The sequence below is a fragment of the Halictus rubicundus genome, chromosome 8 (assembly GCF_050948215.1).
Source record: "Halictus rubicundus isolate RS-2024b chromosome 8, iyHalRubi1_principal, whole genome shotgun sequence".
Lineage (NCBI taxonomy): Eukaryota > Metazoa > Arthropoda > Insecta > Hymenoptera > Halictidae > Halictus > Halictus rubicundus.
The window spans coordinates 7,344,889-7,359,963 of record NC_135156.1 but is presented as its reverse complement, the minus strand read 5'-3'; the positions used below and the strand labels follow the sequence as shown (position 1 = coordinate 7,359,963).

At 38.6% G+C, this 15,075-nt stretch overlaps 1 protein-coding gene and 1 long non-coding RNA gene across 2 annotated transcripts in view; both read left to right on the top strand.

Moving 5' to 3' along the window:
• LOC143356459 (uncharacterized) overlaps positions 1–15,075 on the top strand; it is a 68,877-nt gene that overhangs the window by 46,165 nt on the left and 7,637 nt on the right. The gene's annotated exons all lie outside the window — the stretch shown is intronic.
• Positions 14,521–15,075, top strand: part of Myc (bHLH transcription factor Myc) — a 32,683-nt gene continuing 32,128 nt past the window's right edge. Inside the window, exon 1 of the mRNA XM_076792157.1 lies at positions 14,521–15,072. The gene's annotated coding sequence lies outside the window, so the exon portion shown is untranslated. The remainder of the gene's footprint in view (positions 15,073–15,075) is intronic.

Sequence of the window (15,075 nt, the reverse complement as noted above, 5' to 3'; positions counted from 1 at the left end):
CTCCCATTATAAATTGTTTAATAGACGAAGCAAGGGAAAAAGTAGACACGTGTGTGTTAGTGTCGCGATGCAAGGTTACTTTCATATGAAGGATAGAATTTTTATCTAGATTTATTAACAACTTACAGAGAATTTACAGTTTCATAAAACTAGGCAAATTCAAAGTGATACAGAGTAATCTGTAATCACTATGAATCAACGTACGCGAACGCCAAGAATAAGATAGGTGAGAAACACCCTTGAGATTCACGTGGAATGTTTAATTACCTTATCGTCGACTACCTGGGCCCACCATGTATCGCATATTACCTGTCTACCGATAGAAAGCGGGGAAGGTAAATAGTCTAAAAAAGAAAGATATTTCTGGGAACACACATACACACGATCCCCTTCTCCTTTTCCATCGACCGATTCACTGTGGAATTTAGCAACCCTTTTTCTTAGAAACAGTCATCGAATAGATGGAACGTACCTCTATACGAGATAATCTGCCGCCGACAAAAGACACATAACCCGAGCCACTTTATTAATGTCCAATTCTATTTATTCATTGTCCCCGTAATTGCCAATTATCCAAGCTTATTAACACTTTGCGACGTTTCATAGAATACCATTCATGTAAAAGAGAATCGGGAATACTATCCTTGCTACAAACAAACAAACATCGATTTTCACCTTTCTTTTAAAGATACCAAACAAAGCAATGCAATTAAATCACGCAGTTACTTCCAATTCGTTTCTAAATCGTCAGAAGAAATTATTTTATTAAGAGCAAACATTTAGAATAAAAAGATTGTATGCATTTTGTAAGAACAATATACTCTAACACTAAACCTACCACGGTCAAAATGACCGGTTTTATATTTTACAATGATTAAAACTGTAAAAATTCATTTAGGGAAAATAGTAGAATAAATTTCCTTGTCCGAGCGTTTATTATATTGCAAATTGCGGACAATCTGAATAAATGTAGGATTGCCATTTTTATAAGGGAATACTTACCAGATACTGATAATGCTTGATAGGTTTAGTGTTAAAACTAACATAAAATCACGAACGAAAAGAAAATTTCACAGGAAATATTAAATTTAACATTATACATACGAACTATAAATATTTCGTTCGTTTGTATAAAATTGATTGAGAATTGGATCAATATGGATGGAATCGATTGGATTAACGTGGATTTGGATTAATCATTAAATAGTAAAGATTAAATTAAATGATTAAATATTGAACATTAAAGTAAATTACTACACTGCGGATTTCATGCATTCTATATTAGAAAAATTGAAACATACTATTACATTATTTTCAATCTGCTAAACATAATAAGAAAGAAAATCAATTTCTATTTGACTTCAGTTCGTTGCAATACAAATGAAAAATTTTTATTTTGCATAAAGATCCGCGGTCTATAAATTACTAAGTATTAAGGATTCAATTGTAACGTTAAACGTAATCACTAGGTTACATTAGAAAATTAAGTCAGAACATATTAAAAATTAAAACGGAATATCACGCGAGGTGGACAATTTAGAATTTAGTTCGACCAGAATGGAAAATGGTTATAAAATTCCGAACGGTGTCCGATCTCCGATAATAAATTCGAGCATTTTGAAATCTAATACTTCCTCGGATCCCTATTAATAACTTTAATAACACATCCGGGCGTACTATGTATAGTTCGATAGCCCGAAAAAAGAAACAACCGAACGGATCCCACGTCGAAGGTTTCACACAGCATTGTATCCTTGGGAGAAGCTCCGCGGCCAAGTTCTAAGGCGCCGTATTTACCACGGGCTCCATTACTCTTTCTCTGGCGGTTCCCCCCGTCAGCATTTACAGGTCTAGATCATTGCGAAATTCGGAAACCCTTTTTCTGAGTATTCCCGCGGATGCCTGTGCGACGGTAACCTTGTAGCTAGAGCCGTCTACCTGATTCCGGATACTTGAGAAACGGCTCCGAGAAGCGTCATCGAATCTCAATGAACCGAGAAGCGATTATTTCGAGATTTACGATGCGACATGTGGCCGCGAGCTCGGAAAAAATTTCGGCTCCACCTACTTCCCTCGATATTCTTCTTTTCGTCTCTCTTCCAGTTCTTTCGTCGGGCATGATCTCTTTCCAGTGTCGTTTTAAAGCACGTTTTCACGTGTCTACAGAATCCATCTAGGGATCCTTGCTTCCATTTTGTTTTGGAAGCTCCTTATCACCGAGTCTGAATTCTTGTTACTCTTATAAGATGTTCTATGGAGTATTGAATTGTAAATGTAATACGATTAACAATAAAATTCAATGAAATTAAATATCAAATTCATTTGTGATAAATTGCATACAAAATGATGGATTTTTTTATAAAACAGTTACGTACGAATATTGCACAAAGTACAAATTAATGTAAAACAATTCATTTTTAAATACAGACACCGATGAATTTGCGTTCTTGTTTCTACTTTCAGTCTGCATTTGTTTCTATTGTGAAATAAAATTGGATTGTTTTCTTCATTATGCAGTCGTATAATTTTACTATTTATTTTATTCTGTGTTAGAGAGCTGTGCCTTAGCCATACAAATGGAATTTTGAAAGAATGTGAAAGATTGTATGAAAAAATGTACAAGAACAAAGAATATGGAGGCGAAGAAAAAAAGATATATCGAGCTGTCTGTAACGATTCACGAGAAGACATATTTGAGAGATCTACTGTAGCTGGGAGAGTCTAGAAAGAGATATCGATCAGGCAGTCTCGCATGGGTTGAAAGTTTAAATAGGAGACGTTAACATCGTTATCGCGGTAACCTTCTAAGTCTGTTAGTTTCATATAGAGATTAGCGCCTGACCATCGCGTTATCATTCGAGTCCCCTATTTCCATTATCGTTATACATCGACTGTAGATGTTTCAACAAATGTTATCTAATATTCGACAAATATTTCTGCTAAGGAACGAGGGTGAGAGATAGTGCATCAGTTCTGTATTGGTTCGGAACACCACCCATTTTTATATACAATATTAATAATATAATAAGCGTGTTATAATGTTTTATTTTCGAACATTTCGAACACTTAAGCCGCCGTTTTCTCGGTTAAATTTTTATCGTATTTTTAGTTAGCGCATACCGTTGATATAGCTTCAGTACTTCGTTCAGATAACACGTTGATACTTCACGAAGATAAGTTTTTATAATCTTGCTACTTACTTCATAGATTACTTCATTCTACTCGTTGGATCCACTGGTGTGTTAGCACTCGAATGGGAACTCTGAGCCGCTACTAAAAATTGCTATACCACTATTGAAAATAATGCTTACATTATTATATTTGTTTGTGTCCAATAAGTTTCTAAACATTTAAATATCGCACGAGGTATTGTATCAGTTTCTTATCCATCAAAAAATATGGAGATGTTCTAGGTTTGACGAAATGTTTCGTTTCGGATGTAAAATAGCTCCGAGTGCAAAGGGTGTCCAGTAACCTACAATTTAAATAATTAATCATTCCTATCATATCAAAAATTAACCCTTTGCACTCGATGTCCCCTCTGAGGGGACATTATGAGTTTAGAATCGATGGCTCCGAGTGCAAAGGGTTAATACAATGTTTACTCGATATATGTCCCGAATGCCTAGCCGATAAAAGTCCCAGAACTATCCCCACTGCCGCGGAGTATAGTCCGTGAGGTGCCATGGACCGAGACCTCTAGCTGTCCTTTTCTACGTTCGGCGTGGATCAAAGAACAGTATCTCCTGGACGATATATGTCCCCGGCTAGACCCCTGTTTTGGACATGTATCGAGTAAATATAAAATGTGATTATGTCTAACTTGACGTAACAGCAAAATTGCATATTCGTTACTGGTTACGATATACCTTGCAATAACGGTACGGCACCATCAAACACTCATTCAGCAAAAAATTATTTTTCATGACACGGCTTTATTCTTTTCATTAAAGACTCCACATTGAACGCTTTGATCCTCCTTGTCTGTACAAAGCTTTACGCTCCGATTCTTTTTCACGAGCCTTTTTTCGCCTTAATGGCAAAACATTGTAGCTGGAATCTTCCTCGATTCCGACAGACACTTACAATTCTGCAAATCATTGGAATCAATCAACTGTGCGAGCTATATAGTCCGGACACTGGCAAAAAACGTGATCCTACAAAAACTTTTGATGCTACACATTATACCTCGATAAAATGTTACCTGCCTTCATTGATACTCAGTTGATATAACGATTTACAAGAATATTACACTGTTGTTATACGTATTTAACAACATTGAAATGTATGAGTGCGTCACGTGGACGTTAATGATGTATATAAAATTTTCTAAAATTATTAATACCCTATTATCAAAAAGAATGAGTAAACTAACAAAAAATTAAAAATGATTACTATACGGAGAGCACAACATAATAAAGGTATTGATCAGTTACTTGCAATTCCGACTTAATATTTGTATGCATAAACAAGCACAAGCTTAAGAGTTGTACGAAAAGCACATCCGCTAATATTTTAATTGCCATTATTATTATTTCAATGGTTCCAAATATTCAATAGCGTATTACGGCTCGGTCTATAAACAAGGGTGAGTGCAAACAAGCCGCTCGAAACAGAATGATGCGTCCACGCAAGTTTCCGTTGGACACCTACTGCACAGGGCAAACTAAACTGACAATGGCTACGTCCACGGTGGGAACAACTAATCCACAAGCAGTAAAGGGATTTATTACGGGGTGCTCCTTACTGTCCTGCACCGTTAGGCGCATACCTGCAGCTAGCACCAACTACACGGGAAAATTCCAAAACTGGTAAAGCGATATTTCGAGCTTACTTCGAAAACCATTTCCAATGAACTAAATCACGGATTTAGATTTAGGTTGAATAAATGTCGGATTCACGAAAGAGAAAGAGATCATTATTAATGGCAGTTTTATAGCATGTGCATTCCCACTTATGGGAGGAAATAATAGGTATCATCTAACAAATCGTAAAAGTCGAAGCTAGCAGTAAAAGTTGGAGCATCGTTCCACTTGAGATCGTTATAGCCCTGAAAAAAATGGAACCCACACGAACCGAAAAGGATCAAGTGTCATATATAGAACACCATTCGTCTCGAGCCTAATAGCATTTCAAAAGAGGACCATTAAAGAGTGGTTCGATTCGTTTTATTCGTATCAACGCAATACAGTCTTTACTCGATATATGTCAAAAATGTCTTGCCGATAAAAGTCCCAGAACTATCCCCTCTGCCGCGGGATATACATGTATCCCTGGGTTGACCCGTGTTGTGGACATGTATCGAGTAAACGCTGTATTCTAAATAAAAATTATTGTCACAAGACAGTTGCACTGCGAATATTCATACAAGCACATACATTAACCTTTAAGTGGACCTTCAAAATGCACTTTAAAAATACAATGATTCAATTAAATTATATTTAATATTATATTTAAATTATATTAAAATTATATTAAATTATATAATATTGAAATTATATTAAATTATATTATATTTAAATTATATTAAATTATATAATATTGAAATTATATTAAAATTGTATTAAATTATATTATATTGAAATTATGAATATTTAAATTATATTAAATATTCATATTTAGTGAAATGGTAAATAGAAACGTAGTGAGATGACAAAATTTCCCCTAACTCCTCAAATAGTTATATTACTAATAGTTGCACATTAAATAATTATTGGCATAAATTTGAGCGCTCCCAACATTCAAAAATACCAAAATTCAATGAAACACCACTCTAAAGATCTTTGCGCGCCACGAATGCTTGAAGTTCTGCAATGCGGTAACCATTCTGCGACAGCCAAGCGCCACGAACCCGCAAAGCTGTCAACCCTCGAAGTTCATTCTAAGACTCGATTATTGTGTGCTTGGAAACTTCGAAAATAAACTATATATCGTTTAACAACGACGTAATAAGTTTCTCGGTTGGACTTCGCTAAGAAGATTTCCTCCGAGGACCATTTGTCGAGACTGTACATTAACGTAACAATCGCGAGCCCCCCTCTAAGAGGCACCAAACACTTTCCATTGATCGAATGCTAATAATTAACGTTCGCCTCGGTTGAGAGGTGGCGTCAACAAAATGTCAGCGTGGCTAAAAGCCATGAAAGCAATTTGCCGGCAAAACCTGCCTTGAAATTCAAATGATCGGTAGCGTGAAACTTTCTTCTGACTTGACTGTAACAATTGCGTGGGAGGTTCGATGGGAAGGATGGAACAAAGGAGAGACACCCAAGGTACTCTGGTCTTGAATGCCATTTTCTTTGCCAATCTTTCGGAACTGTTTCCCATGTATATGGCTATGTAAATTTATATTACGTTTTTAAAACCAAGGCAAGTTGACCTTCTGACGCTCTGGGTCTATTTTGACCCGGAGTATCAATATCGTCATTCAATTACTCAGTTTCCAACGAATTAATTAAATGAACAGTTGCCGCGCTGGAAGCGCCTTTAAAAATATTGCTTAAAAAATTGACGAACGATCGAGCGAATAGTTTTAAATATTTTCCAGAAGCTTGTCACTAAATTAACCTTACGAATTCGAACAATTCCTTTCGTACACATGTTGAAGAACAGTTCTACTTATAGAAAATGCAAAAAAATTGATTTTTCGTGAGTTCAAAGCTAGAATACCTCCTTATGGTTGCAAGGATTGGGGGTAAGGTGGAATTCGCGGGGTGGTTCGAGGTCCCAGGAGTCGAAAGGTTACGCGCGATTGCAGAAATTCGCGTAAGCCGTTCACGAAGAATCGACGACGTATCCGATGACGTCACCACTGGCAAATCTCCTGGTTGAAGGCAGACGCCGGTTGACCTTGCACGCGCAGTCATCTGCCACTCGGTTATTCACACGGGATGGCGAAAAGAAGAGGTGTGAAGTAAGAAGAGGAGAAAGGCACCAGCAGAGAAAATGCTGAGGAGCGTGTGGAGTCGCGCATGCGGTCACCAGCTCGACCTCCCACTACTACACAATCCCGCATCCTCCTCCACCTCTACCTTTCACTATCTTCCGTCTGCCGTGGCCGAGGATACTTATTGCTGTCAGTCAGTGCACTCGCAGCGAGCGCGGTTAATGAATGAAAGGAATCGAAATCGGAATCGTTCCGCGGACCGAACTATGTATGCAGTATAGTACGCGCGACGACTTTACGAGCTGCCGGCATGGTCGAGTTACTCATGACCGGACTGCGGATCTATATGCCAAATGAACATTTTTATAAGTCAATTGTGAGGAGCAGGGATTTTTCTATTAACAATTCCAATATCTTGTTTTACATTTATTCTATTTCATACAATCTGCAGTCTACTCGTTTCCACTTATTGACTAGGCTGCGGATCTTCGTGCAAAATAAACATTTTCTGCGTATTTCTTTTTCCAATAGTTCTCGTAACTTGAAAATTCGAAAACCCTTTGACGTCCTTAGTCATACACAATTACACCGTAATTTTGAAATTATTCAAAATAAAGTTATCTGTCTGAATCTACTCGTCTCAAAAACCAATAGCAAATAATGGGAGGCCGTCATTGCAGTCCTATACGAAATGTAAATTTTTTATGTACACATTAGTATACAGGAACGTGGAACGTTGTAGAATAAATGAATTCCAAAGGCTGCATATATTTATTCAGCTTCTGGTGATTAACATGGAGACTGTATAATTGGGGGCAACGAGAAAATCCACGATTCTAGATAAAATTTCTTTAAAAGTCGTTTTAAAAAAGTGGCGAAAGAGCTCCCATTTTGAGGATCAAAGAATCGGTTGAACAGATATGAATCCTAGCGACTTAGAAACGTAAACGGTGGATGCCGTGTTACGATTTTAGATTTTTGAAACAGTTAAAAGACTGATGCGTCGGTTAGAGTAGAATACGCTAGCTAATTAATCCAGCCAAGGCGATTCGTTACACGAAATGGAATTAATAAGGTGAGCACACTTTCGCCGCACTACGTACACTCACGGCAGAGCAAGAAGGACTTCTGTCTCGGCCCGTGGAATGTCGTTACGGTACTGTCAAAGACGCGTTCGGAATAATCCATCAACCTTTCCTATCCTGCCTACTCCTATCGGCTCTCTCTCTCTCTCTCTCTCTCTCTCTCTCTCTCGCTCGCTCTCTTTCCACCGAGTCCCTGCGCCATTACATCACAAAAAGATGCACCGACAGATAGTTACTTTGACAGGGGTATAGGCGATCCCGAGAGATTTGTCGGCTAGGTTCGCCTCTTTCAATATCCTTTCAAGAAGTGGCCGGCTGAAAGATCAATTTTCTATTGACCGTCAGCTATCGGAGGCAAAGCCGGGAATCGTTGATCGATTCATGACACTATAACCGAACGAAGATCTTCATCTGTGCTCTCTCTCGAGAGCTACTTTCCACCAGAGCAAACCGGCCCGATGTGATCTGCTTCGCTGTAACGAAAGCAAATTTCGTTTTGAAGATTAAACGCAATCAGATACAGCAAGAATTAATAATCGGACATAGATTTATTGAGCATCGCGAATTTATGACTGAATTTTAGTAAAAAAAAAAACTTAATGTTTCTTATGTCAAGATATCTTAACCCCTTGTCCTACTCGCCACAATAAACAAGAAGGTCGGTCACGCGTCGAGCCATTTAACTGTTTGCGCAAAATGTATGCGTCTTATGACATGTATATATATTTCGGCGCAACGAAAGTAAGAAAATGTCGAGAAGAACTGAACCACGAGTTTGACTCCCGTTGTTTACGTTTGTCCCGAATGAAGAGTCACGAGCCAGGCTAGTGTTGTTTACGTTCGGTCCGAACGAGGTACCACGGGTCAGGTTCGTGCTTATTGTTTTTCGCCCAAATTTCTTACTACGAGTCTCACTCGTTGTTGCAGGACAAGGGGTTAATTGTAAGAATCTGTTAGGAGATAATTGAAGATGAAGACACTTTTAACGAAAAGATTGACTGAATGGACGCTTTTGATGGTCCCATACAGCAACCATAGCTGGATCGATTCATGTCACCATATATTAATTTTTTTACATACACATTTGTTCTCCTATTTCTTTGAGATCGACGTCGATCTTCTTCCGGGCCTGGATGAATAACTAACAATCGAATCTTGCTGCCGTGAAATTAATAATTTTGTTGCTCAAAATGAATCCCGTTGTTCGAATGTTAAATCTGCAACGACGATCCGTCTGTATCCCAAAGTCTGATTGTGCAAGCTTGTGCTCGCGAAAGACACGCACAACGGTGAAAGGAAAAAGAATTCTTTTCTTAACAATAACTGAATATGCAAGGTCGATTATATTAAAAGTGAAGGTAAACTGTAGTCGGAAACCGAGTGTATCCGGATCAATTGTCCTCGCAGCTTTCCTTAAAATATTCTATGGCATTGTGCAAACCATTGTGACTTCGCACTAAGCTACCGTGAAAAATTCTCTATTGTTGTCCCAGAAGCAGTGAAAATATTTTGCAACTAACCTAGCCGCAATCGTTAATCCCTTTATTCTTCACGGCGCGTATATATTGCAATCTAGAAAAGAAAATCTTTTTTAATATTCTGGCATTTTTAGCACAATATGTTTTCTGAATTAGGTAGATAATAAAATTGTAAATTTTCGTTTGAAATTACGATGGTGAATCTCGCTTGTGACACCGTTTGCGTATGCACACCGTACAATTTTTCGGTTGACGTTAGAAATCAGATTCCTCCGAGATTAGCTTTTCATGTGATTTAAATTCGGACAATTCCGCATCCTCTGAAACTGGATCGATTTTCAAAGTTATCGAATTTCAAACCGACTTCAGATCTACAGTGCCCGCGGTGCTTCCGCACGAACCAGCCAAGTGTAAACTGTCAAAGATGATCTGCCTCTTCGCCTCTTTCTTATTGACGGCTCTAGTCCAAACAAAGCCCTGTTTTTAAATCTATTTTGACTTGAACTCGAAATACCCCAGAAGACTGACCACCTCGAGCGTTTGTCAACACGTATTTACAAACTTTCGTTGACATTGTAGTTTTAGTCCCAGTTATACCCGCCTTACACTGTGTTATAAATAGCAGTAGAAACCAAAATTATTTGGCATTCTGCGAAATTCTAAATTTACTGTGAAAATTAATCCTGGAATATTTTTTGTAGAATAGTGGAAAAGCATCCTACACGGTTTCCACGGTCGAATCCAGTGAGAAATCTTTAAATTTCTTATCTGACCTCCAGCTGTTGATCGGTCTCTGCTTTGGTCCCCTTTTTTTTGAGAACACCATAATGGGAAACCACGCATCCTTTTTTTCCTCACTCTAATATCTATGCATAAATAACACACCATTCCCAAGATGTATACGTGAGCTGTATTCTGGGTTAATAATAAAAAAACAGTTCAAAATCATTAGGGTCGTACCTTATCTGTAATATGCTTTCACAAATCTAGTTCATTAAAGATAAAACGTAAATAATCACATGTTTGTGCACGATTGTTATTACGATTTCAACATTACACGAAATCTAATCATTGAAATTTACTGAAAAATTTCTTATAATTATAGACATTGTAACTACTTTTTCATGTTATAACAACACGACTGTAGTATAATATTAATTGAACAAATTTTGATGACCTTTCGCATCAGTAGCATAATAAAGGACTATCGAATTTTTTACATTCAGTACTTGACAAATCCTGAAAGGAAAAATGTGCTATAAATAATTTTTCATCTAGATTTCAAATAAAACAAACAACAGCAAAAGAAGTCTAATATTGGACAACAGAAACGATCTGAACGTGTAAATGTACTTTTAGTAGCTGTAGGTAATTTAAACGAATTTAACAACTCGTATAGGACACGCGAACAAGCGAGAGCAAATCGAACAAATATTTGTTCAGCGACGCTTGAACGCAATCGACTCAGACCCGTCGCTAAGGCGTCGATGCCGCCTTCAGCCGCAGCACTCAATATTGCGCGACGCAAACTAGTCCGCCAGAGCGGCGCGGCGTTCTATGTTAAAAATCTCTTGAAGTATGCCACGACAGACGTTCAAACTTGCGTCGAAGCTTCGATCAGCGATATAGACAAGCCCGATCGAAGTTATTCGAAACGAAACGACGTAATGTTTGCAAAATAAGTAACATTATGGCACGAGAGTCGAGCGGGCGCGGCTCCCCGTACGGTTTCGATCAGCGTCGTGCCGCTGCGCCTTGTCGCCCGGCGCAACGATAAAATTGCCAAAATTCTCGAACGGTATCGCATTTCCTGCAAAAATACGTTCCATTACCATCGAAACACGGATTTCTCCGCTAAAATGATACGTTCGATGGATTCTTTTCAAGATCTTGTTGAATAGCGCGATGCTGAACGAAGGGGGATTTAAGTGGCAGCGTTACGATGATTTGATGGGACGATAATTATTGTAATTATTGTTCATCGGGATGTCTCGTGAGTCTAGCCCTTGACGCTGAAAGTGACGTAACGAGACGCTATCGGCAGTGCTTTCCGCGCTGCTTCGAATTGCACAACATTGTGTGTCAAGGGCTACGTATGTAGATACATTGCGACTGGCCTTTCTAGGCAGCATGCACTGTTGTTCTTTGCGCAAAAGTCGCCGGCCGATGACTATTCCAAGCTGATACGCTATCCGCGCGCCGATCAACGACACTTTCTTCTCGTTGCGGCGCCTTAATTGCTCAGAAAAAGAAGGCGTCTAGGAAATCAATACGCCGAAAGTCTCGGCTCTGTCTCCCAACAGTATCAAAAATCGGCGAAGACGTTCCCTCCCGTGGCTTCTATCGCAATTTGACGATTCGTTCACAACGAGTACGAACACGATTGTATCGCTCGAAAGGTAGCCGGGGGGCCATTACTCGTGACAAATGCGTCCCGTTGCCTTTAAAACAAGCTGTAAGCCATTATGCAACCTGTGGTTCAAAAGTACAATGTACGCGAAACGACGGGGACACGATTGTTTCAGTTGCCTTGGAAATAAATGTACCGAGAGGAAGTTATTATTGGATCGCGTATAAAGCTCCGGAAGTGTAACGCATACGTTTATTAGTACTTGATTGCGTAAATAGGGAAACCCGTAATAAAAGAAAATTCTCCTCCTGTTCATTGTATTCCGTTTGGCGTATTTGGTTTATTTATCTCGTATGTCAATGACCGGGTACCAGGTTACCTGGTTGCAACACGTTGCGAATTCTCCGTTCTTGCTCAAAAAATTCGATTCTTCTGAGAACATTGAAAACTTTTATTGTCGAGGGTTATACGTTTGCAGTCGAGGAATAACAGTGGGGGCGTTGATCGTGCTGTTTCTATCATACTGAACGACTGATTGTGGTATTACATCCGCGCAGGTTTCGACAGATTGCGAAACACAATCCTGCTCCATATGCGGCTTCCATATATTTCTCCCATGACAAACGTATGCGAGCCGGTGTGCATCAAACCATAATATGTGGCTCTCATTCTGAGGAGCAATGTGTGCAGAAGAATGCTGTTTCAGAATGAATAACAGCACGATGTATTCGATACACGTAAGTCAATTATCAGACTGCAGAAATTGATGTATTAAAAGGCCAAGACCGCCTTGCTTTGCAGTCGTCGGTGCTATCCACGTATCATTTACTGTATCACCAAACTTTTTTTTCATTATATTTAAGTACAAAAATGACTACTAGTAAAAGAACTTCATATTTCAGCATTATAAGAAAAAATCAGAATTACTACTTTCATCTCCAACAACACCCTCCATTTCTACTTTTTAGCTAACGAATAATGAGAGTGACCAACAAAGTTGAGCGTATGTATACGCTAATGATGCAAATGGGTAACTTGTAATCAACTTGCAACTTCTAGCGAATGCTCCTTCATCTACCTATATTATCTGTCGAACTCTATATCATGCAACTTTTATAAACTACATCTATAAATAGTGCAATCGTATTGACACTTTTACGTTGAAAAAATTGTATGCAATCTCGTTTTCACTAACATACTGATACGCTTACGTTTACAGATCTTTTTTAAAATATACTTACATCTATTTTAGTTTTGGAAAGACTAATTTTAATCGTACTGTGCACACGCCTGTATCAATTGATTGAGTAATTTTACGTAGAAGCCCATTTTTAAGAATCTGAAACTGATAAATAAAAATGCCATACATGAAGATACAGTGTTAATTGTTTGAATTTACAAGTGAGCATTACATATAATCGCAAAAGATACGAAGTATATTATTAGCGTATTATCTAGTATTGACGATACAGCTAAATATAGGACAGTATATTCTTTACTGGATTACAGATAGAATATTCAAATGCACATTTTAATAGGAAATTGATAATAAAATCCTACCTCTAATTATCCTATATACTAAATTACATTCAGAATGATTAAATGATAAAGCTTCTTCCATTGCGATTGTACTTTTAATGAACACATTGCACAACCGCCATATTTATTCCTATCTAGAAATATAGAAAGTGCAATAGAAGATTCTGTGCTCTAATTGATAGACGTTCACTTTTCCGTTGTTTAATCTGACTCGTTTGTAACGTAAATGGATGCCATATATTGTTAACTATTATATTGTATACAATTGTCAATAACTGAATAGAATTTTTTTAAATAATTGTAAAATATATTCGACAGCCGGTAAATACTTCTCACAACTTTTAATATTAACGCTTCCTGTGCAGATTTACACAAGGGAAAGTATTAGCTTAAAATATTTTAAATAAAATCCAGTAGCACGATAAGTTACCTCAAAAATGGCAAAAAGTAATGGAACGTGTTACCGAATAAAATTTGAATTCTTAAATTATCATTAACCCTTTGCGGTCGTATTAAGTTTACACATAGGTGTCATGTTGGTCGGAATTAATTTTCGTTGAACGAACAGTAATACATAATATGCAAGATTATGAAGGAAAGACAACATTTATTAATTCTTTTTTAAACTTTAGATACATGTAACACAACAATATCTTTTAATTTTATGTAAAAACTATATTTTATATTTTTCTTGTCAACCTAATATAATATAAGATAGTATGGTACGACTGGAAAGGGATTAAATAAGATTTTAATTTTAATTTAAAAATGCTACGACCTTTCGTCCGAACCTTTCGACCCAGTAGGATACCTGTTTACGCATTTATTTATAAGAATTTCTTAGGAACGGATAGTGCGCATAATCTTCGGTACAGATATTTACAGCTGAACAATATAATTGATTGACTAAAATCGTATCTTTTTGTCGGCGGTTGTAGGAGCGAACACCGTCAGAAGTCAGAAGAGGAGCGGACCGATGCGGTCGTAAGTAGCGACGCGATTATCGAGCGATACGAGACAAAATACTCCCGCCGCGAAGAGTGAACGTACGGTATTGGGGTGGGGCGCGTGGTTGCGTGGTTGCGTGTACGGTCCTGGCGCCGGGTCTCGAGCGGTGGGCATGCCCGTCGACTGTGGAAGATGCAAGGCACACGAGCAGAACAGTTCAGTTGCCTTTAACCGGCCTTAAAGCAAAGGTTGGGTTGCCGCCGATCGCCGTGCGCGTGCGCAGGGACAGAGTTAGAGCCACCGGCTTATCGTACAGATCGCGCCGAGAATGAAATTCTTTCTTTGTACGGTCGAACACAGCAGCAGCAGCTATTCTTCGTACAGCAATCTCGACAATAAACGAAAACGGCTGGAACGTTTATGGCCGAACGCGGCAATAGCACACGCGGCTGAATCGCCCGAACCGATCATTTTACCTTAAGACACTTGACCGTGTCGGTTTTTCCACGGGGGACACCGGGGCCACGGAAGAAAGGACCAACGGGGGCCCGAGGAGAACGCGCGTTTTCAGTGCCGCGAATATATAATCCGTTCGGCCCGTTTCGCGTCCAGAGTGGGTGAACCGGAAAACCGAGGAAAAATTCACCGATTCGAATAAGCGGGACACGCCGCCTTTCTCGTATCAGTTCAGTTTTTTTTTTCCGCGCGATATTCAAAGCCGCGCCAAAGTGTGTTCCATACTGGATAATATTTTTCACTTGGGTTACAACACGAAGTGGCCGACAGGTT